This window comes from Hemiscyllium ocellatum, chromosome 43 (genome assembly GCF_020745735.1).
Source record: "Hemiscyllium ocellatum isolate sHemOce1 chromosome 43, sHemOce1.pat.X.cur, whole genome shotgun sequence".
NCBI classification, from domain to species: domain Eukaryota; kingdom Metazoa; phylum Chordata; class Chondrichthyes; order Orectolobiformes; family Hemiscylliidae; genus Hemiscyllium; species Hemiscyllium ocellatum.
Genome location: NC_083443.1, coordinates 30392298 through 30416567, shown reverse-complemented (window position 1 = coordinate 30416567; position 24270 = coordinate 30392298). Strand labels below are relative to the sequence as shown.

The window sequence follows — 24270 nt, the reverse complement described above, 5'->3', positions numbered from 1 at the left end:
ATATTTTAGTTTCTGCAGATATTTATTTGTGAATCATGACTGTTTCACAAAGCCTTTGTTTTGTGATCCAGACATGACATCCCTTTTAAGGATATTGTATTGGAGGACAATATGATATGGATTGTAATACAAGACAGGAAAGGATGGACTGTACTTGGAAAAAACCACAATAAACATGTTGTTTTTGGACCTATGTTGACACAAGTTACAGATGTCAAGCCTACTGTACAGATCTGCGATGGTCACTTTATAGAGCAGACAGAACTAGCAAAGTGGTAAAGTTAGTGACTGCTAGTCTAGAATACCCAGGCCAATGTTTTGGAGACATGAGTTTGAATCCCAGCTGGGCAGACTGTGGAAATTTGAATTCACTAAAAATTGGAATCAAAATCCTGGTCTAATGATAACTGTGTAACGATTGTGAAGACCCAGCTGGTTCACTAATGAACTTTAGGGAGTGTGTTAATACTGCAGCTTTAACAAATACATTTTATCCTGTTTTCTTTCAAAGCAAGGTTTTAACTCAAGCAGTCTGCCTGAGTTACTAGAGTAAACTGCTTGTGAGGCCTTGAGTTTTTTTTTAAAGTTGGAACTATAGAAGTAGCCTGAATGGGTGTGGCCAAACACTCGATTAATCAGGGCTTTTAGTTTTGGCTTTCAGCGGTTGTTTCTCAGGTCTCAGCAGGGTTGGAAGCTTCAGTAAATCTCTCCCGATTGCTACACTCTCTCAGAATTTTGTTTTGCTGTTTCTTCCTCCTGGGCGGCAGTCTATTTTCTGAAGTTGCCTTTTGCAAAGAGTGTGTTAATGGGATGTTACTCTGTTGGAACAGTTAATTAATAATAGCCACTGTGTGTATTGTTCTGTTAAGTTTTCCAATTGAGTTAAAATATTCAAATTCTTTCCTGTAACTATGGTGAATGAATAAAGTATGATTTGCTTTAAATCCGGTAGTTTGACAATTCAAATTGCATCTGGAAAGCAATACCTTACATTTACCTTTAAAATAAAACAAGATTAAGGTTTCGGCTTTCTTCTGAACATATTGAGTGGGTTTGATCTGATCCATAATAGGAGGAAAATCTGGTCTGGCCTACAAGTGACTCCACACCGCGGCAATGTGGTTGGCTGTTAATCAATTATAAAACTACTGATGGTGATCATGGAAATTGTTGTAAAAAACCCATCTGGTTCATTAATGTCCTTTGGGAAAGGAAATCTACTGTCCCCACCTGGTCTGGCCTACATGCGATTCCAGGATGCACAGCAATGTTGTTGACTCTTCTTTGCCCTGTGGTAAGGCCTGACATACCACTGATCAGCAATAAATGCTGGCTTTGACAATGACATTCACGTCCAGTGAAAGAGTAAAGAAGAAAGGTTTACGTTATATTGAGTCTGCAGCAGCAAAATAGACCATTTGTTGAACTGGTGTGTGCCAAAATTACTGCTCCTTAGGAGCTACCTCTCACCTTCCTCCATCTTACCAAAATCACTATTCCTTCCTCCCACACCAATGTATCTATCTCACTCGTAACGGGATCAATCTTACTCACCTCAACCATCACTTGTTGCATAAGGTTCCACAGTCATCTTTGGACAAAGAATTTTAACCACTTATCCATTAATTTGTTAGTCGATGATCCCTACTGCCCACTCTTGAATTTGTTGGCTTTCTCTGCCTTGTGGAAGATCCCAGTTTATAACACATCCATAGGAATCAAACCCTTCAAAACTAGGAAACATACTGGCTTCCAAGTTCTTATTCATTCCAGTAGAAGGTCACAAACTCTGTCAAGGTTCAACCTATGCAGCCCATGGATTGATGGTTTCATTTCCATTGCTTTTCTTTTTGGGAAGTGGTGGTGGGCGGAGCCTCAGTGAGGGGACCTGTTACGTGTGGGTGAGGCAAAGGGTGATGGCAGTGGAGGATTCCCTATGTTGAAGGACTGTTGTAGGACTGAGTTGAGGAGGAGCATCTTCATCCAGAGGGTTGTGAATCTGTGGAATTTCCTGCCCAGTGAAGCAGTTGATGCAACTTCAGTAAACGTTTTTAAAGCTAAGGTAGATTTTTTTTTGAATAGTAGATGGATTAAGAGTTACTGTGAGAGCTAAGGCCAGAAAAAGATCAAAATGATCTGGTTGATTGGCAGAGAAAGCTTGAGGGGGCCAGATGACCAGCTCCACACCTTCCCAACCTCAATGGCACTTGGTGCTGGCTCTGGAGGCCAATACATTGAGTGAGAAGCAGCAGGCGTAATGAAGTGGAACCCATGTGGGGCAAGATGCTGCCCTGAGTCGGAAATTCTGAAGAACTCTTAAAGTCATGTGCTGTTTTAAAATGAGAGAACTTCACAAAAACCTCAAAATCATCTGCAGCATTGGTGACCGGGCCTTCCAGTGAGATACAGCTCTAGTGATGTGTATGCCTACCTGTAGTAATTAATTTGCAGCTTCATTACAGTCCAACAAAACAAAGAAAGCCAAATGTTTAATCCTTGGTTCTCTTGAGCTAGAATCTGAAATTTACCAGCAGCGTAGCAATCCCAAATTGATCTCAGCTACTAGGTGAGTGAGATTGGTGTAATTAGATTTGCTTAATCAATATTTATGACACAGGCCTCCTTAGCAGCTCCAAATCCTCACTATACTACTCTTCTGCAATGCTGCTTATCTAACAGAAATATTCTGTGCAGTTAATAATTTTCGAAAGTATAGTCAGCTTCTGTAGGCAATCACGCTCATAAACTCTCTGAGCAGGTCAATGTACTCGATGGCTGTGGGATCTTCACTGTTCACAGGTGAGCTGTTGTGTTTATTACAACATTGACTGTACTGTCAAACATTGTCATTAACCAGTGGAACACTCTGTAGTTCTGAGCTCATGTGAAGTGCTCTGTGGATGTGAGCAGTGTGATATATTAAGGAGAGGTATACCTCCCAGGAAAGTCTTGTGCTATGATTCTGATTGCCATCATGGACACCATATGGTATCTGCCACTTCTGCCGGTCTGTGGCTCACGTTGCTTGAGGTGGTTCTGCCACAGTCCTCCATTATCTCTCCTGTGACTGATAAGCAATGGTTGAGGATACACACAGTTTACAGAAGAGGCATTGTTGATGATTGCATCACAGTAATAAGGATAATTCCATTCCTAGTGGTAGCATAACTTTGAGGATTTTTGGGCTCTGTACAGAATACAGCTGCTCCCTCTGAAGGAAAATGCAGAACTTATTGTCTCCAACCACAGACTGAGGGAGGCAGTGACAGATTGGATGGAGCTCAATGTAACATGAACATTAACTCCTTCAGAACCATTCGCTTGTCATCAAGACTCGATTCTTCTCACTGAGAAGTGTAAGGTGGAAAGCCAGGTTGGGGGAGAGGGGAGTGAGCTAATCAAAGTCATCCAACTTCTGAGAGGGTCTGGTAGTGTCAACAAATGGGAAACGTTCCCACTTTGGAGGGGTAATCCACAAGTAGAAGCCATGGAAATAAAATAGATGCTATCAATTAAATCCAATCAGACATTCGACAAAAACTTGTTTTCCCAGAGCATGGTGACACTGTGCGAACACGCGCAGTAGTTGAGGCAAATGGCATTTGTGCATCTAATGGGAAGCTGGGTAGAGCCATGAGAAAGAAGGGAACTGAAACATTTGCTAGCAGAAGGAAGTGCAATGGAAATTCATGTGGAACATTAATACCAGTAGGAAAAGGTTGGGCTGAATGGACAGATTCTGTCCTGTGCGCCCAGTGGAGACAAGAAATTGGCAAATGAAAGATTCATTTTCTGTAAGCTGCCTGCTTCCGTTTATTATAAAGTGTCACTTAATTATCTTTTACTTCATGGTTTAAGCTATTTTCTGTGTTTACTCCCTCACTCTCCCTATCTTGTTTGGTGTTTCAGCAAATCTGTCCAACATTGGCAAAATACCAAGTAATATAAAGAAATAAAATTCGGCAGACTGCCTAGAAACATTCTTAATCTCCAAGTGTCTGTACAAACAGATCGGACATCAAGGACCAGTGGCTAACATAGAATAACCCACTGTGATTGGCTGCTCAACAGAGCAGCAAGCTGTTGCTTCTGGATTTACTTCCTGCAAAATATTGGCTTCTAACTTGCCTTGTCCACATTTCTGTGATATTCTTAACTAAAAATGATAAGAGGGTGGAAATAATTTTCCTATATAGTCGCGGTGGGTTAGCAGGGGGCTTTGAACTCCCTTCAGTCAATGAACACATCATCATGGTGACTCATTGGCAGCACTGCTGCCTCACAGCGCCAGGGACCTGGGTTCGATTCCAGCCTCAGGTGACTGTCTGTGTGGCGTTTGCATGTTCCCCTCTGGGTGTTCTGGTTTCCACCCACAGTCCAAGGATGTGCAGGTTAGGTGGGTTAGCCATGGAAAGTTGCCTATAGTGTCTAGGGATGTGTGGGCTAGGTGGGTAAATGCAGGGTTACAGAGATTGGGTGTGTTTGGGTGAATGCTCTTCAGAGGGTCAGTGTGGACACAATGGGCCAAATGGCACACTTTATGATAATGATCTCAGTATTGTGCTTTCGACTGAATCATCATTAAAAATCTGTAACCCTGACCAACCTGTCATATCACAGGAGAAATGGGAGCAAGAATATACTCCTTTAGGGCCATTTAGTGGCAAGGAAGTGGGGGCATCACGGTAGTATCAGTGGCCTAGGAAGCCAGAGTCTCAGGTAAATATTCTGAGGACATGGATTCCCCTCCCACCATGGACAATAGTGAAATTTGACTTCAATAAAAATCTAGAATTAAAAATAGTGACAGTCAAAAAAATCTGTCCAGTTTGCTAACATCCTTCGGGAACATAGACCATAGAACATTACAGCGCGGTACAGGCCCTTCGACCTTCAATGTTGCACTGACTTATGGAACCAATCTGAAGCCCACCTATCCTAGTTATTCCATTTTCACCCATATGTCTGAGGGCAGAGCAGTAGAAGTGATCAGTAAGGCATTCGACAAGGTTCCCCATGGGACACTGATTAGCAAGGATAGATCTCATGAAATACAGGGAGAACTAGCCATTTGGATACAGAACTGGCTCAAAGGTAGAAGATAGAGGGTGGTGGTGGAGGATTGTTTTTCAGACTGGAGGCCTGTGACCAGTGGACTGCCACAAGGATCGGTGCTGGGTCCTCTACTTTTTGTCATTTACATAAATAATTTGGAAGCGAGCATGAGAGGTACAGTTAGTAAGTTTGCAGATGACACCAAAATTGGAGGTGTAGTGGACAGCGAAGAGGGTTACCTCAGATTACTACAGGATCTGGACATGTTATGCCAATGGGCTGAGAAGTGGCAGATGGAGTTTAATTCAGATAAATGCAAGGTGCTACATTTTGGGAAAGCAAATCTTAGCAGGACTTATACACTCCTCGGATGCTGCCTGAACTCCTGTGCTTTTCCAGCACCACTCTAATCTATACACCTTAATGGTAAGGCCCTAGGGAGTGTTGCTGAACAAAGAGACCTTGAAGTACAGGTTCATAGCTCCTTGAAAGTGGAGTCGCAGGTAGATAGGATAGTGAAGAAGGCATTTGGTATGCTTTCCTTTATTGGTCAGAGTATTGAGTTGGGAGATCATGTTGTGGCTGTACAGGACATTGGTTAGACCACTGTTGGAATATTGCATGCAATTGTGGTCTCCTTCCTATCGGAAAGATGTTGTGAAACTTGAAAAGGTTCAGAAAAGGTTTACAAGGATGTTGCCAGGGTTGGAGGATCTGAGCTATAGGGAGAGGCTGAACAGGCTGGGGCTGTTTTCCCTGAAGCATCGGAGGTTGAGGGGTGACCTTATAGAGGTTTATAAAATCCATGACGGGCATGGATAGGATAAATAGGCAAAGTCTTTTCCCTGGGGTGGGGGAGTCCAGAACTAGAGGGCATAGGTTTAAGGTGAGAGGGGAAAGATGTAAAAGAGACCTAAGGGACAATTTTTTCACACAGAGGGTGGTACATGTATGGAATGAGCTGCCAGAGGATGTGCTGGAGGCTGGTACAATTGCAACATTTAAGAGGCATTTGGATGGGTATATGAACAGGAAGGGTTTGGAGGGATATGGGCCAGGTGCTGGCAGGTGGGACTAGATTGGGTTGGGATATCTGGTCGGCATGTACGGGTTGGACCGAGGGGTCTGTTTCCATGCTGTACATCTCTATGACTCTATATTGCAGGCAGGGCCTTCCACACCCCTACTACTCTGAGTAAAGGAAACACCTCTGTACTATATATATCACCCCTCAATTTCAAGCTATGTCCCCTTGTGCTTGCCTTCCCCATCTGAGGAAAAAGATTCTCACTGTCCACCCAATCTAACCCTCTGATTCTCTTGTATGTCTCAAAAGATTTTTGCCAATGTTGCCTGACCTCCAGGTGACTCCAGACACTCCACCATGTGAGTGCCCTCTGAAACAGGCTAGCACACCACTGTATTGAGGGCAATTAGGGATGGGCAGTAAGTGCTGGCCCAGTCAGCGAAGGAATATAAAGAGGTTGGATGTCTATAAACACTGTGGTATACTTACTCCCATTGGCTGGTCCCCATGAATATCGCAATGACTCTCCATTACGTCCACCAACAATGTAAATCAGTGTATTCAGAATTATTCAGGGAAGGTAAATTGCTTTTCCCGCAATGAATATCTCTTTTAAAATATATTATTTTTGAGTTCTGTAACTTTGCACAAATGGAATGCTTTGAGAAGCTGCATCATTTCCCCTGGAGGAGAGATAAGTTTTTGCTGTGATTTAATTTTATAGCAAATTCCCACATTTCCTGGATAAAGTCACCCTGCTTAGAAACAGGGCTGTGTTGGTTTGACTGGACACGCTCTGCTTATCTATTATCACAAACCTTCTCTGCTGTGGAGCAGGGGAAGTTAATATGCAATGATTCATAAATAGCAACGCAGAGGAAAGAATATGAAACCAGATCTGGGCTATAATTCTCCCATTTGGTTTAAAAGATGGGAGAAAAGTCTGCTTTTCTTTATTGTTTCAACCTGCTAATGAAATTGCTGTTTTGAAGTGAATGATTCGTGAGTACATTATGTCCCTGGAGGGACAGAGAAATATTCAGCCAGTCATGGTCCTTCCGTGATAATGAATCTTCAGCACTTCTCAAGCAGCTAACGAGCCCCTTAATGAGCATAAATGTTCAAAAGCTTGTTAATCCAGTAATAAACTGCATCATTTTTGTGCAAAAATTGATGCAAGGAAAATCCTGATTTAACTGCAGCATCACGATGCTCCCAGACACCCATCACTGCAATTCTTGAGGATTGTCTGATGTAAATAATCATAGCCCAGTCCAAGTGCGCCAGAAACCTAGCGGTCTGGCGGGGCCAGGTGCCACAGTGTATCTTTCTCAACTGCCCAGTCATTCAGCATGAATGGGCTGGGCAGTCCTGGAAGCCAGTGATTGGAAGATTAGAGTCCCAGCCTGCTCAATGCCCCAAGCTCTGTTGGATGCTGTGATTTTAAAGGATCACCCGATTCACTGGATGAGATGTTGAACCTCACTGAGTGAATGAGTGAGCCCTTGTTCACCCGCACAGATGCCATGTTGACAATTGGCATTGTATTATCTTTCATTTCCACACTAGCACAGCAGATGGTGGGTCTTTGGCACGTTAAAGTGGACCGTTCTCTACATTGTATCACTCCCTGCTGTATGGTGACAGCGGGATGTTGCTGAATAAAAGATGAAAGTGTGGCTTCACGTCAACTTCTGATGTAAAGACCTTGGGAGTCTTTTTTTTGATCTGGGCACCTTGCTCCGTGATCACTGTGGGTGAAAAGGTCACTGGTCTCCTCCAAGGTGCCATCAATGTTTCCTCCAACTGTCCAATACATACAAGATTAGAGTGGTGTTGGAAAAGCACAGCAGGTCAGGCAGCATCCAAGGAGCAGGAAAATTGACTTTTGCCTGAAATGTTGATTTTCCTGCTCTTCAGATGCTGCCTGACCTGCTGTGCTTTTCCAGCACCACTCTAATCTAGACTCTAATCTCCAGCATCTGCAGCACCTACTTCTGCCCTGTCTATTATATATGACCATCACCTTTCTCCCTCATCTCCTGCTTTCCACTGATAAGCCCATCAAACCTGCTCCACCATTCACTGAGATCATGGCTAATCTGATAATTCTCAACTCCATTTTCCTGTCTTTTCCCCCTAACCCTTGCTTCCCTTACTGATTAAAAAATCCATCTATCTCAGCCTTGACTATACTTAATGACCCAGCCTCGACAGCCCTCTGAGGTAAAGAATTCTACAGATTCCCTCTGAGAGAAGAAATTCCTCCTCATCTCTGGCTTAAATAGATGACCCCTTACTCTGAGATGGTGCCCTCTAGTCCTAGACTCTCCCAAAAGGGGAAATAACCTTTCACCAACTACCCTAATGAGTCCCCTAGGAATTTTGTTTATTTTAATCAGGTTGACTATCATTCTTCTAAGCTCCAATGAATACAGGACAAACTTACTTAACCTCTCTATAAAAGACAATACCTCCATACCCAGGATCAGTTGGATGAAGTTTTCTCTGGTTTGCTTCCAATGATAGTATGTCTTTCCTCAGATAAGGGGCCCAAAACTCTTTACAGTATTCCAGCTGTGGTCTGATTACTGACTTATATAATTTTAATTATATCCCTATTTATTGTACTCTCTTTCCTTTGAGATAAAGGCCACCTCCTTCCCTATTACCCACTGAGTTTGTGACTCTCAAATCCCTCTGTGCTGCAGTTTTCCCCATTTAAATAACATTCAGCTCCTCTATTTTCTCTGCCAAAGCGTATAACCTCGCATATTCCCGTCTTATACTTCAGCTGCCAAGCGTTTTGCCCACGCACCTGACCTGTCCGTGACCCTCTGCAGATTCTGTGTCTTTTTAGCCACTTGCATTCTCACCTATTATAGTACATTCACTTTCTCATCCATGTCATTCATATATATTGTAAATAACTGAGGCCCTAGTTCCAAAACTGGCACCACTCCATCCTTTGTCATCCTGAAAATGCTCCACAAGTTACAGATTGTCTTTTTCCCCAGCTATGTTCTTGATTTGTTAGCTACACTTCCATCCCTGCTAATATATACCTAATGCTTTGTGCTGTAATCTTATTATGTAGACGAATATTTGGTACCTTATCAAACATCTTCTGAAAATCCAAATATGTCACATCTATAGCTCTTCCTTTATCCACCCTGCTTCTTACCTGCACAAAAATAATATTTATAAGCATCACTTCCCCTTCCTGAAGCCATGCTGACTGTGCTATTATTGGTCCACTGCTGTTACATGCTTTATAATAGTCTCTAACAGATGTTAAGTCTGTAAAAATGTTTGTAATCTTCCAGGGTAGGGGAGTCCAAAACTATTTGGCAGAGGTTTAAAGTGAGAGGGGCAAGATTGAAAAGGTACCTAAAGGGCAACTTTTTCAAACAGAGGGTGGTACGTGTATGGAATGAGCTGCCAGAGGAAGTGATAGAGGCTGGTACAATTGTAACATTTAAAGGGCAACTGAATGGGAAGGGTTTAGAGGGACAAAAATAGAAATTGCTAGAAAAGCTCAACAGGTCTGGCAGCATTGGTGGAGAGAAATCAAAGTTAACGTTTCAGGTCGAGTGACACCTTATCAAAGAATAGTTCTGAGGAATGATCACGTGATCCGAAATGTTAACTCTTGAGTTTTTCCAGCAATTTCAATTTCTGTCTCTGATTTAGTGTCCACATTTCTTTCAGTTTTTATTCAGGGTTTAGCGGGATTATAGGCCTAATGCAGGTAAATGGGACTAGATTAATTTAGGATATCTGGTCAGCATGGACAAATTGGGCTGAAGGGTCTGTTTCCATGCTTTACAACTCTCTGAGTCTGTTGTGACAAAAGAAAAGTACTTCACCTCCTGGACAAGGATAAAACGGCATCGCTATGAACTTGCACCAATTTTAGGAAGTCTCTTTTAGAAAAAGAATGCTGACGTTCTGATCACTTTGGGGCTGTGTGACTCCAGTCCCTTCCCAATGTGGTTGGATCTTCAACATCCCGCTGAAGTGTCCAACCAATGTCCACTCCACTTTATCTCACATTCACCGAGCAAACCGCCATCCCTCATGAAGACACCTCACCACCACCTTTACAACTGGACATGGTCAATCAGTGTTGATGTTACCATCAACACCGAAGCTGAGAAAACTAATTGAAAAGAAACATTCCATATGAGAACACGGCATAATCTCAGCAGCTGTGCCCTCAAAAGGAAATGCCTCAATAAACTTGCTTTTGATGTGGTCTTGTTACCAATGCCAAGTGACTAATTATGCAATGTTTTTAATGAAAGCAATTAATTATGCAAATAGAGGGGTTCAGTGTAGCGAACATCTCGATCATGTTTGAGAAGCATGCTCTGTATTCTGAGCAGAGAGAGAAACAGTGTTAACGTTCCGAGATCACTCATAGACCCATAGACATTTACAACAGCGAAGGACACCATTTGGCCCATTATATCTGTGCCAGTCAACAAAGATCTGAGGACAATAATCCCATTTTCTAGCTCTTGGTAGCCCAGGAAGCTATGGCAATGTGAGTGAATATCTAAATACTGCTAAATGTTACTAGAGTTTCTGACTCAGTCACCCTTTCAGACAGTGAGCTCCAGACTCCAATCACATTCTGAGTAAAAATGTTGCCCCTCAACTCTCCTCTTAGCTTTGCGGTAAAAGGTAGGACACTATGTCCCCTAGTTATTGACCATCCCAGTAATGGTAAATTATGCCTTTCTCCCCAACTCTACCCATGCCCCTCATAATCTTATACACCTTTCCCAAGTTCCCATTCATGAATGGGCAGGGGAGCCTGGGGTAGGCCATTCAGAAATGGCAGATTGGGGATGTTGGATTATGCCTATTCAGGAACATGGGGTGTTGGGATAGACCATTCAGGAATAGAGAGGGATGGGACAGCCCACTCAGGAATGAGGAGAGGCCCACTTAGGAACAAGGAAGACTCTATTGAGCTGCTGAAGCCTATTTTACCAGTCGATGAGATTGTAGCTGATTTACATATTAAGTCGATCCATCTGCTTTATCTCTGAAGTCCACTCACCGGCAAAAATCTATTGATATCAGACGTAAACTGATTGAGCTACAACAATGAAACGATATAAAAGAGACCTACGGGGCAACTTTTTCACACAGAGTGTGGTACATGTGTGGAATGAGCTGCCAGAGGAAGTGGTGGGGGCTGGTACAATTACAGCATTTAAGAGGCATTTGGATGGGTATATGAATAGGAAGGGTTTGGAAGGATATGGGCTGGTTGCTGGCAGGTGGGGCTAGATTGGGTTGGGATATCTGGTCGGCATGGACGGGTTGGACCAAAGGGTCTGTTTCCATGCTGTACATCTCTATGACTATATAAGTGCTTTTTGCAACAGCCTTTCTCATAATTCTACCATCATAGAACATAGAACAGTACAGGCCCTTTGGCCTCGATGTTGTGTCAGCCTTCTTTCTGACTCTAAGATCAGACTAACCCACACACCCTTCATTGTACTATCATTCATGTGCCTATCAAAGAGTTGCTTAAATGTCCCTAATGTATCTGACATCCTTTGAGTGAAAATGTGTTTGATATGTTCTTCCTTATGTGAGACATTAACTCTGATTTCTCTCCACAAGTGTTGCCAGACCTGCTGAGCTTTTCCAGCTGCTGTTTTTTGCACCATATCTCTGTATCCATTCTATTAGCACTTTTCAAAAATCATGAAAACCTTAATCAAAATATTCCTTCTGCTAGATAATACTTCCTTTGTTGATGTAACATCTCTTCATAAGCTAACACTTTGGCTCTGCTCTCCCTCTAAGGCCATTTCTAAGCTTCAGTGCTCAGAACTGTCCTCAGCGTTGAAGATGTAATCTAAACAGGACTTTGCCCAGCTACAGCAAAACTTTCTCCTAATCTCTTTCTCCTAATGACTTGGGGCGGCATGGTGGCTCAGTGGTTAGCACTGCTGCCTCACAGCATCAGGGTCCCTGGGTTCGATCCTAGCCCTGGGGGACTATCTGTGTGAAGTTTGTACATTCTCCTTGGGTTTGCTCCGGTTTCCTCCCACAGTCCAAAGATGTGCAAGTCAGGTGAATTGACCGTGCTAAATTGCCCATAGTGTTAAGTGCATTAGTCAGAGGGAAATGGGTCTGGGTGGGTTACTCTTCGGAGGGCTGGTATGGACTGGTTGGACCGAAGGACCTATTTCCACAATGTAGGGAATCTAATCTTAGTCCCGTACTTATAAAAAGCTAGTATTCATGAGCCTTTTTGATGAATTGTTTGCAACAAACTACTGGACTTTTATAATCCGTTTATAAAAGTGCACATCATCTCTTTGGAGCTCCCATCTTCTGAGCAATTCATCATTTGAATAATGCTTGGATATATTATGTCCTCTACTTGTACCCTTCTGAGGTGCTGTTAAATAGCTGTCCCCAATCTGTGCTTATTATTCCCTTCAGTAAATAAAGTAAGCCTCTTAAAATTATATACTTTGATTCATAAGTATTTCTAGACTACCAAGTCATATCAAATCTGTCCTCCAGTTCTTAAGCGATAACAGATACCAGGTCAGCATGGCAGTTGCATCTTTCATTTTGTGAATTATGGAGCTTTTGTATATTACTGTTACCAAATTGGATTCTCACTACTTGGGCTTTCTTTTGCTCTAATACATGTTTGACTTCGAAGAACATTGAAGGTACCCATAGTGTTTTGGCCTGTAATGCAGATTTAGTGAAATTTCTATTCTCATTGAAATGACACCAGTATTTCACTGGATAGTTTGTGCTTTTCCATTGGATCAACTTGGTTTATTTCCTGGGCATCTGTGAAATGTGAATGCTGTTTTGAAAAATCGCATTGAATTCTCATCTCCCTCCTATTGGAAAAATGTTGTGAAACTTGAAAGGGTTCAGAAAGGATTTACAAGGGTGTTGCCAGGGTTGGAGGGTTTGAGCTATAGGGAGAGGCCGAATAGGCTGGGACTACTTTCCCTGGAGCATTTGAGGATGAGGAGCGACGATAGAGGTTTATAAAATCATGAGAGGTGTGGATACAGTGAATAGTCAAGGTCTTTTCCCTAGAATAGGGGTGTCCAAAATTAGAGGCAGCATGGTGGCTCAGTGCCAGAGACCTGGGTTCAATTCTAGCCTCAGATGACTGTCTGAGTGGAGTTTGTACATTCTCCCTGTGTCTGTGTGGGTTTCATCCCACAATCCAAGGATTAGAGTGGATTGGCCATGCTAAATTGCTCATAGTGTTCAGGGATGTGTGGGTTAGGTGCATTGGACAGGGGTTAATATAGAGTAGAAGAGGGGTGGGTTACTCATCAGAGGGTCAGTGTGGACTTGTTGGGCCAAATGACCTATTTCCACACTGTAGGAATTCTATGATATCCTTTCCTTTGATTGAAAATGGATAAACTGACCTATCTGTCCCATTTTTGCAGATCATCTGTCTCAATATTTCTTTTTGTTCCCATCTATGTTGTGTACTACAACCCCAATCCTTTGTAAATTTGAATTCATGGCCACATTCATTGAAAAATGAAAGAACTACGGATGTTGTAAGTCAGAGACACAAATACAAACTGCTGGAAAAACTCCGCAGCTCAGAACTGGAGCCTGAGGAAGGATCACTCAACCTGAAATGTTAACTCTGATTCTCTCCACAGATGTTGCCAGACCTGCTGAACTTTTCCAGCAATTTATTTTTGTAGTTGTGTTTGAGATGGTGTAGGGCTGTCAGCTCATCGTGGCCAGTTCTATCATTCAATAAGATGACCTTGGATCCATTGACCCACTTTGGTTCCATGATTTTTAATACCTTGATCAATTGCAAATGATAGAGAGGAATCGCGAGTCAGCAGGTTTATGTGATAGCTTGCAAAATATGCAGATATAATCTACATTAGAATCTCAATTCCTCTAATTCTGAACCAACTTTGTCAGATAATTGCCTCATTATAGCCTCTTGTGAATCAGGTGGAAGTATTATTCCTCAGTGATGGCTTCACAATGATATCTTCAGTCTTCAATTGATATAATTTCAGAACCGTGTTTAACTGTGATTAAAATTTCCATGTTATGAAGACTGTAAAAGATATTGTTAAGAGAAATGTTTAAAAAAAAATCAGGGAAATAAGATGGTAATTTAATCTGCCAGTTAAGATGAAATTCATAAATCACTTGGGATTTGTTCTTATGGCTTATATCCTTCTGCGAGTCAGTGGAGTAAATTAAAGTCTTATTATTCACTCAGCTGTATTTTGTTACTGCGAAGGTAATGTATTAGTTGCAGTGAAAGCCTGTGAGTTTATTTGCAAAAACTACTTTATATTTCCAATGGGGGCAAATTTCTGAGCTGCTGAGTGTTTTAAATATTTAATTATTTTGCTCTATACCATTAGATGAGGTGACACAGTTTCAGCAGCATGTTCAAGCCTGTTAATGTTAGCGCTTCTCAAAAACTGAACTCGACTCATCACATAAACACAGTGGCTACAGCAACAGGTCAGAGGCTGGGAATCGTGCAGTGAGTAACTCACCTCCTGACTCCCCCGAAGCATCTTCAAGTCAGGAGTGTGAGAGAATACTGCACACTTGCTTGGATTGGTGCAGCTCCAGTAAAACTCAAGAAGCTTAACACCATCCAGCATCTCATCCACCAACATTCTCTCTGTCCACCACTGATGCTTAGTAGCAGCAGTGTGCACCATTGACAAGGTGTACTACAGAAATTCACTAAGGCCTATTAGACAGCACTTTCCAAAGCAACAGCCAGTATCATTTCAAAGGACAAGGGCAGCAGATACATGGGAATACTACCATCTCCAAGTTTCCCTCCAAGTCACTTACCATCCTGAGTTGGAAATCTCTATTTCTTCATGTCGTCGGGACAAAATCCTGGAGATCCCTCTCTAAGGACATGTGGACTACAGCAGTTTGAGAAGGTAGCTCACCACTAACTTCTAACAGTCAACTGAAAATGGCAGAAAATTCTGGACATCTACATTCCCTGAATGCATAAAAACAGTCAGATCCTAGATCAAGAGGGAAATCTGCACTTGGCCACGGAGTGCCCTGCAAGATCAATTATTTGGCCCTGTGTGTGGCACAGTCAGAGATGTAGTGTCCCTATCTCTGGGCCAGAAGGTCCAGGTACAAATCCTACCCATCATAGTCTGCCGGATGAGTCCTCATGCTGGTGAACAGCAGCAGTTATTTACCATTTGCACCGAGATATGAATGGGTAGGAGAGCGTATTCTGCACATAGGAAGACCATTCAGCCTATTGGGCTCTGTTGGAATGTTACATCCTTAAATAGAAAGCAATTCACTAAATCAGTTACTCTACAATAGTCCAATAACTATCCAGCAAGTTTCGATTGACATGAATATTGACAACAGTCTTTAGCCTTTCTTTCAAGGCTATCTCAGGCAATTTCAAGTTTCTTCTTTCTCTGTCGAGGTAGAAGTGGCTTTTTGTTTTTCAGATGCAGGTTTTGTTTTGGTCAGACTCATTATGTCTATATGTTCCACCATACTTTGTGAGTTGTTATCTGAGCTCAGTTAGCAGCATTTCCTGTCTATGTTACAGAGAGGTCTCAAGGTCCGCTCCAGGAATGGAGCATGCTATTTCGGACACAGCAGCACTCACTTGAGTGGCACCTCCTCCAGCTCCTCGCGAACATTCCTTCCCTCAGTGACATGTCGAAGCAAGTTGAAGAGAACTATTTTCTATTAGTTCACGTTATTTAGCAACTAAACAGAATCATAGAATCACAACAGAGTGGAAGCAGGCCATTCAGCCTGCTCCAACCCTCCAAAGCACATCCCACCCAGACCTGTCACCTGACACTATCCTGCTCATCCCTGGACACTACGGGGCAATTTAGCATGGCCAATTCACCCAACCTGCACATGTTTGGACTGTGGGAGGAAAGTGGAGCACCCAGAGGAAACCCACGCAGACACGGGGAGAATGTGCAAACTCCACACAGACAGTCGCCCGAGGCTGGAATCGAACCTGGTACCCTGGTGCTTTGAGGCTACAACGCTAACCACTGAGCCACCGTGCTGCCCCAATTCCACTTTTATCGGGATTCGATCCTGTTACTGATGTTCCTTGCAGCTGACGCTAGAATTACAGACAAAATTCAATTTTGTCCCAATTGGCAATACACAGAATGTGGTCAACAAAGGGTGATGCTTGAGTTAAATACCACAAGTGGTAGAGAAACGTAGCAAGTCTGGAAGCATATATGGAGAGAGGAAAATAGAGTTAACATTTCAGATGTGTGACCTTGCAGCAGAATGAGAGGATGTTAACTGAGCCCCTAGTACAAGTTGGTTTGCTTCAGATAATATGGCTGCGTTTTTGTATGAATTTTACTTTGCAATCTACAGAAGTGACTGCCAATGACAGATTCACCTTCAAAACTCCAATCATTCTGGCATTTCTGCTGGAGACAAAAGAAGCAAGGTTAATGTCAGACTGCAGTGCCCTGTCTTTGTTGCTTATTCCCATTAGAGACATGGGACTTTCGACGTTAACTCAGTTATTTCCATGAAATGCATGTCTTGTTAGACGGTGCAGTGCAGTGTTTTCCAAGACTAGAAGTGTTAAATTGTGTGATACATTATACGATTCTGTTCTTAATCCTATAGATTCTAAAGCATGACCCATACGAAGTTACAGATTACATATTGCGGGTAAATTGGCAGTTTGGTCTTTGTTTTCAACTCCAAAATAGTTTGGATTTTATCCCGACATTTAAAAAAGTTTCAGTGGCTGATGTATTTGCCTCTGAGTCAGAAGGTTGTGGTCTAAGGTCCCATTCCAGAGAGGCTCTGAGTGCAAAACAGAGTGAGAACTATCAGATATCCCATCTGCCGAGTGAGTCCCTACCTCTGGGCCAGAAGATCCAAGTACAAATCCTACCCATCATAGTCTGACGGGTGAGTCCCCATGCTGGTGAACAGCAGCAGTTATTTACCACTTGTACTGAGTATATAAATGGGTAGGAGAGCGTGTTCTGCATATAAGGAGACCATTCAGCCCATTGGGCTCTGTTGGGTCCTTTAAAAAAAGCTATTCACTAAATCAGTTAATCTACAATAGTCCAATAACTATCCAGCAAGTTTCATCAGACATGAAAATTGGCAACAGTCTTTAGGAAGAATCATTTTTTTTCTTTCAAGGCTATCTCAGGCAGTTTCAAGTTTCCTCTTGTTAAGGCTGAAGTGACTTTTTGTTTTTCTGGTGCAGGTTTTGTTTTGGTCAGACTCATTATGTCTATGTGTTCCGCCATACTTTGTGAGTTGTTATCTGAGCTCAGTTAGCAGTATTTCCGGTCTATGTTACAGAGAGGTCTCAAGGTCCGCTCCAGGAATGGAGCATATTATCCTGTACATAGCAGCCCCCATTTGAGTAGCACCTCATCCACCACGTCATGAATGTTCATTCGTTCCAACACTGGCACTCATTTGCTGCAGTGTGTATTGGTAAGGGATGCATTGTGGCAACTCCTTGAGGGTGATAATGGTCCCTTTAATCAGCAACCAACCACCCCATGTCCATCAATGAGGCCAGCAGAATGCTACCAGCTCCAAGTCTCCCTCCAGATCCACGTATCACCTTCCTATTCCTTCCTTCACTATCACTACGTCAAGATCTCAGAACCCCCTAGTCCATAGCTCTGTGGGAGCAGGTGATCTCTAGACATTGGGGACCACTGGGGATAATGCAATCAATGTCAGCCTTGCCATTGATGCACACATTCTGAGAATGAAGAAAGAAGAATGACCTCATGTAATGCTTCAGGTCTCTGCCTTTCCCCAGATGAAGTCTTGTGTGAATAACCTCATGATTCAACAGGACACTGTGCAATCTTGAAAAAAGCACAGTGTGGAATTGTTGTAATGTCTGTCCCATCACAACACCTGACCTGGTGATTAATCTCATCATACGTTCAATGGTCATGTCTGGAAACAGCAGCTGCATAATCGCAACCATGACACTTCCCAATAATTCCAGGTATCTGGATGTGATGAGGAATCTCAATTTCCAATAACATGAGCAGCAACTTGATTTGAAGCACTGACTTCAATACACCTTCGATAACAAAACCAGACGTTGATGGAAAAGCTCAGCAGATCTGTGAAGAGAAACCAGTGTTAACATTCAGTGACCCTCCCTCAGAACTGATGTAGCTAGGAAAAAGTTGTTTACCTTGATATACAAGATGAGGTGGGGGAGGGGGTAAGGAGTAAACAATAGGTGGAGGTAGAGCCCAAAGAGAGAGAAGAGCAGTTGGACAGACAAAGGAGTGGGTAATAATCAGCCTGGGAGAATGATTAGCTACTAATGTGGATTGTTAGTAGATAACAGTAGGTGGTGTGCAATAACAGACCATAACAGATCAATAACGAGGCAAAAGTGAGGACTGCAGATGTTGGAAACCAGATTTTAGATTAGAGTGGTGCTGGGAAAGCACAGCAGGTCAGGCAGCATCTGAGGAGCAGCAACATTGACGTTTTGGGCAAAAGCCCTTCATTAGGACATGTGTGTGCAGGGCAGGGGTAAGGATTTTAACACCTTATTCTGTTCCTCACGTTGTTGGAGAATTTCAAGTCCATGCAAAATGGAATTCTACCTGAATTCCTTGCAGGGATGTAGCAGTGGTGGGCATTGCTCCCCATTCTCAGGTACCTCAATTCAGGGATTCTTCCATGAGCAGGTCAGAGCCAATTGCATTGGTCAGGAGTCACATATAGGGTCAGAGTGGCATTGGTCAGGAGTCACTTATAGGGTCAGAGTGGCATTGGTCAGCAGCTTTGCTGTCTGGGAGAGTTAGATGGAAGGATCAGTGGAAACCCCTTCCAAGCCCTTCATCAATCTGACCTTCAGCACAGCCCGCATGCAGAAATGCTGTTTACTTGAGTACTTTGGGTCTTCACAAAAATGATTACCTTTCCCCTGCTCGTTGGCAGTTTACCTATTTAGTTACAATCAGACTTGCTAAGTACAGCCACCAGTGTATTTATCTCATCTCGTCTAAATGGGAATCCAATCTGGGGAGGGAAATGGATTAGCAATTTGAATATTGGCAGCCACTGTGTAATAAAGCAAGACATTTTTCCAAGCGGCCAGCCTGAAACAAAGGCTGTCTCCGGTTGTATAGCTGTGACTGAGGATCGTGACCTGTTCCAAACAGTAAATAATGGAATTAGATTCTTGAAGAAAGTGAGTTAAAGAGACTAGGGGACAAATAAAACACTGACATATTTGTAAAATATAAAATAATGGAATGAGATTGGAACAATTTATTATGGTTTTCTAGTAAGCTAGCAATGTGCTGATGCTCTAATTAATGAATCACAAAAAATTGGTTGAGTGTTTGCTGAGTGCTTTCAGAAGATTGACAGCTGGAAATGCTTGCCATTTTGCATTTTAAATGGCTATTTATTGATGTTTGATGTCCCAGTCCCTGTGAGGGACAGCTACATTATTACCTCTATGTAGTTTAGCAGCCGGAACTCAGTGGAAATCAGTTGTGGATTGATTTTTCAGTTCTGATGTGAATTTTGTCTGAGTAACTAAGTAATGAATGCTTAAAAAATATACAGAGAGATGACTTGCCCAGAGGACAGGACAGATCTACCAAATTGAATCGGAAATTCTCATGACGGAGCGCACATTTTCGCTGCATAAGCCTCTCAGAAAGAGTGTTCTGCAGAGCCCTTGCGAACTCTTTTCAAATCCTTGTGAGAAAGTTATCTGAATGTTATCACTCTCTTGAGCAGTTCAGGTGCAGGAGAAACCTGAATCTGCATAATTCAACACAACATTAGCTGCACAGATATCCAGGGATTGAAACGACAAAGGAAGAATGACTTTCAGAAGATCATTTTATGAATTAAAAGCTGAAAAAATATCCAAAGAACAACATGGATTAGAAAATTAGAAGATTTTGCTAATGTGCAAGTTTCCTCTTGAAAGAACCTTTTACCTTGTTACCATCACATGTTTTACATCAATTGCATCCAACTACATTCTCAGCCGTGGTGAGTTTTGCTTTGTAATTGCATCTGGTATGCACCATCATTTATAGTCATAGAGTCATAAAGATGTACAGCACAGAAACAGACCCTTCGGTCCAAGTCAGCCATGCCAACCCAGTATCCTAAATTAATCTAGTCCCATTGGCAATATCCCTCCAAACCCTTCCTATTCATTAACGCATCCAGATGCCTTTTAAATGTTGTAATTGTACCAGTCTTCACCACTTCCTCTGGCAGCTCATTCCATACACACACCTCCCTCTGCATTGTTCCTTAAATCCCTTTTAAATCTTTCGCCATCACCCTTAAACCTATGCCCTCTAGTTATGGACTCTCCTAACCTGGGGAGAACACCTTGGCTATTCATCCTATCAATGCACCTCATGAATTTACAAACCTCTATCAAGTCCCCCTTCAGTTGCCGATGTTTTACAGAAAACAGCCCCAGCCTATTTAGCCTCTCCCTCTAGCTCAAACCCCCCATTGCTAGCAACACCCTTGTAAATCTTTTCTGAACCCTTTCAAGTTTTGCAACATCTTCCCTATAGCACGGAGACCAGAACTGAACTTAAAGCTATTTCTAAATAGTTTCATCTCCATTTCATCTCATTCACTGAAAATTTCAATGAACAAACCAAGAGTTTAAGTCAGAGAAGAAAAATGCGTACGTCAGAAGAGACGTTGTTTACCTATGATCATGAAACATGTGAATTGGGAGCAGAAGGAGGCCATTTAGCCCAGAAAGCCTGCTGTGCCATGCAGTAAGATCATGCTGATCCGTGTATGTTTTGAATTTAATATTCCTTTTTCCTGTCCCCACCCCCACTGATACCCTCTATTCACCTGCCTAATAAGAACCTATCCCCTGCATTCAAAGTTCTTATTTTATATAGGAATCTATCTCTCTCAGCCTTACCAGTTAGATTACTTACAGTGTGGAAACAGGCCCTTCGGCCCAACAAGTCCACACCAACCCGCCGAAGCGCAACCCACCCATACCCCTACATTGCCCCTTTACCTAACACTATGGGCAATTTGGAATGGCCAATTCACCTGACCTGCACATCTTTGGACTGTGGGAGGAAACCCACGCAGACACAGGGAGAATGTGCAAACTCCACACAGTCAGTCGCCTGAGTCGGGAATTGAAACCAGGTCTCCGGCGCTGTGAGGCAGCAGTGCTAACCACTGTGCCACCGTGCCGCCCTAATTTAATGAGCCACAGTATTTAATGAGCCACAGCTTTCTGGGACAGAGTCCCTCAACTGTCTGCGAGATAAGGAGAATATTTCTGTCTCTCTCCTAAAAGAGTGACGCTAAATTTTAAAACAGTGCTTGATTGATTTTAATTCTGGACTGAGTCACAAGAGGAAACATCCTTTCCACATGGACCTTGTCCAGACCATTCAGCAATTATACACTTCAATCAAGATACACCTCTCCCTCACACTTCTAAACCCCATGACAACGACCCAGTATATTCTAAAATATCCTTATCAAAACAACCCAGTAATTCCAAGTTTCTACCCAGTAAGCTTCCACTAATCTGCCTCCAATAACTTTGCATTCTTCCCTAAATAAGCAGACTGTGGTAACTCCTACACAAGGCTCACAGGGAAATACTATGGCATTGTGGTGCCAGTGATGGACAAAGTTAAAAATCACACAACACCAGCTTTAGTCCAACAGTTTTATTTGGAAGCACTAGCTTTCAGAGTGCCGCTCCTTCATCAGGTGGCTGTCAATACTAATTAATTTTCTTGTGGAATTGGTTGTGTGTGAGATGAGGTGACAGGTAGTGGCCTGTCCAATAGGAGCTCACCGCCTGAGCCAAAATAAAATACATTCACTGGATGAGGATATGGGTGGCTAGGTCAGCATTTATTGCCCATCCCTAATCACCCAGAGGGCATTTAGGCGTCAACTATTTTGCCATGTTTCTGGAGTCACATGTAGGCCAGACCAGGTAAGGAGGCAGATTTCTATCCCTGAAGGGCATTTAATAATCATCATTAAACACGTGATTCCAGACATTTTAAAAAAGTTAAATTCAAATTCCACCATCAGCCGTGGCAGCATTCAAGCCTGGGTCCTCAGAGTGTTACCTGAGTCCCTGGATTAATAATCCAGTGATAATACCACTATGCAATCACCTTCCCTCTACTGCGCTGTGGATAAAGGGGAGTCTGCAGATAATCTGTGCTTTGATTTCCAGTAGACATTCATAAGATGAATGATGAAAAGGTGAAACTGGAAAATAAAAGCTCATGGTTCAAGGGGAAACATTCTGGCAGGGATGACTCTTCAGAAATGTTTGTTCCAGGCTGGGACTTGCCTATGCACACCATGAGTAGTGGCTCTATTTTGATAATCAAGGATAAACAATGTTCCTTTCCAGTCAGGCTTCCTGAGTTATTACAGAAACCAAACAGCACACAGTATCTAAGTTGTATTCTCACCAGTCCCATTTGTAATCAAAACATAATATCCTTACTTTTAATGTTACATTTCTCTCTTAATAAAGGATAGCTTACCATTAGTTATCTTAATTCTTTGTATTACCTGTATGCTAACTACTGGTGACTAAATCCCTCCATACCTCTGAATTCTGCCGTTGTTCTCCATATAAGTAAAATGCTAACTTTGTATTTTTCCTGGTAAGATGGACAACTCCACTATTTCCTATGTTTCACCCCATTTTCCAGAGTCTTTTACCCATTTACTGAACCAATCTATATCTCCAGCAACTTCCTTACATCATCTTCACACTATATTAACCTAATTATCTTCATATTGTCTGTGAATTTAGCATCCATGCCTTCACTGCTCTCATCTTAGTCATTGAAGTGACTCTGTGTCACATTCTGTCAATCATACAAAGATCCATTTATGCATACTCTGTTTATCCAATCCTCTATCCCTGCCAGAATGCTTCCCCTTGAACCATGAGCTTTTATTTTCCATTGTCACCTTTTCATCATTCGTCTTATGAATGTCTACTGGAAATCAAAGTACAGATTATCTGCAGACTCCCCTTTATCCACAGCACAGTAGAGGGAAGGTGATGGTGTAGTGGTATTATCACTGGATTGTTAATCCAGGGACTCAGGTAACACTCTGAGGACCCAGGCTTGAATCCTGCCACGGCTGATGGTGGAATTTGAATTTAATTTTTTTAAAAGGTCTGGAATCACGAGTTTAATGATGATTATTAAATGCCCTTCAGGGATAGAAATCTGCCTCCTTACCTGGTCTGGCCTACATGTGACTCCAGAAACATGGCAAAATAGTTGACTCCTAAATGCCCTCTGGGTGATTAGGGATGAGCAATAAATGATGACCTAGCCACCCACACCCTCACCCTGTGAATGAATTTAAAAAACGTTCCACTTTCAGAAAACTGGCTGCACCCCAGCAAGAGAAGTCACCAGGACTGAACAGAAAGCATTCTAGATTGGTGAGAGAGGTCAGGGAGCAAGTCCCGGAGCCGTTGATAGAAACTTTGCAGACCTCTCTAGATACAGGATTAGTCCTCGACAAAAGGAGGATTGCAAATGTGGGATTATTGTTTAAGAAAGGGGAAAAGGATAAACCAGAAAACTCCAGACCTATCAGCTTGACATCAACAATGGGAGAACTGATGGAGACCATCATATAGGACAAGATAAATACACACTGAGAGAAAATTATGTTAATACTAGGCAGTCAACATAGCTTTGTCAAGAGCAGATCATGTTGAACCTGGGTCCCTGGCACTGTGAGACAGCAGGGCTAACCACTGAGCCACTCTGCCACCCCTTAGCAGTTAGGCGTAGCCTGTCTGGTACAGTAACGAATTGGGGAACCCATCCAAGAGTCTGGTCATAACCAGAGTGCCTGGCAAGATGCAGGAGTCAGCTGTATTGATAAAATGCTTCACTTGAAACACTTTGCGGGTTTCCTTCAAATCGGAAAACCAGGAGAAGACACTAGTTAACACAGATTGAGAGAGATTTTGGCTGTGAGAGTCTATTGAGTCTTTATATTGTGATTACACAGTAGTTCATCTTCCATGCACAGTATGTTTTGGAAAGCATGTTAAGTCATAAAGATGATTTGAGAGTGAA

The 24270-nt window shown here is 42.5% G+C and overlaps 1 protein-coding gene across 1 annotated transcript in view; it reads left to right on the top strand.

The window, feature by feature from the left end:
* cdh23 (cadherin-related 23) overlaps positions 1 to 24270 on the top strand; it is a 674096-nt gene that overhangs the window by 206259 nt on the left and 443567 nt on the right. The window lies entirely within an intron of this gene.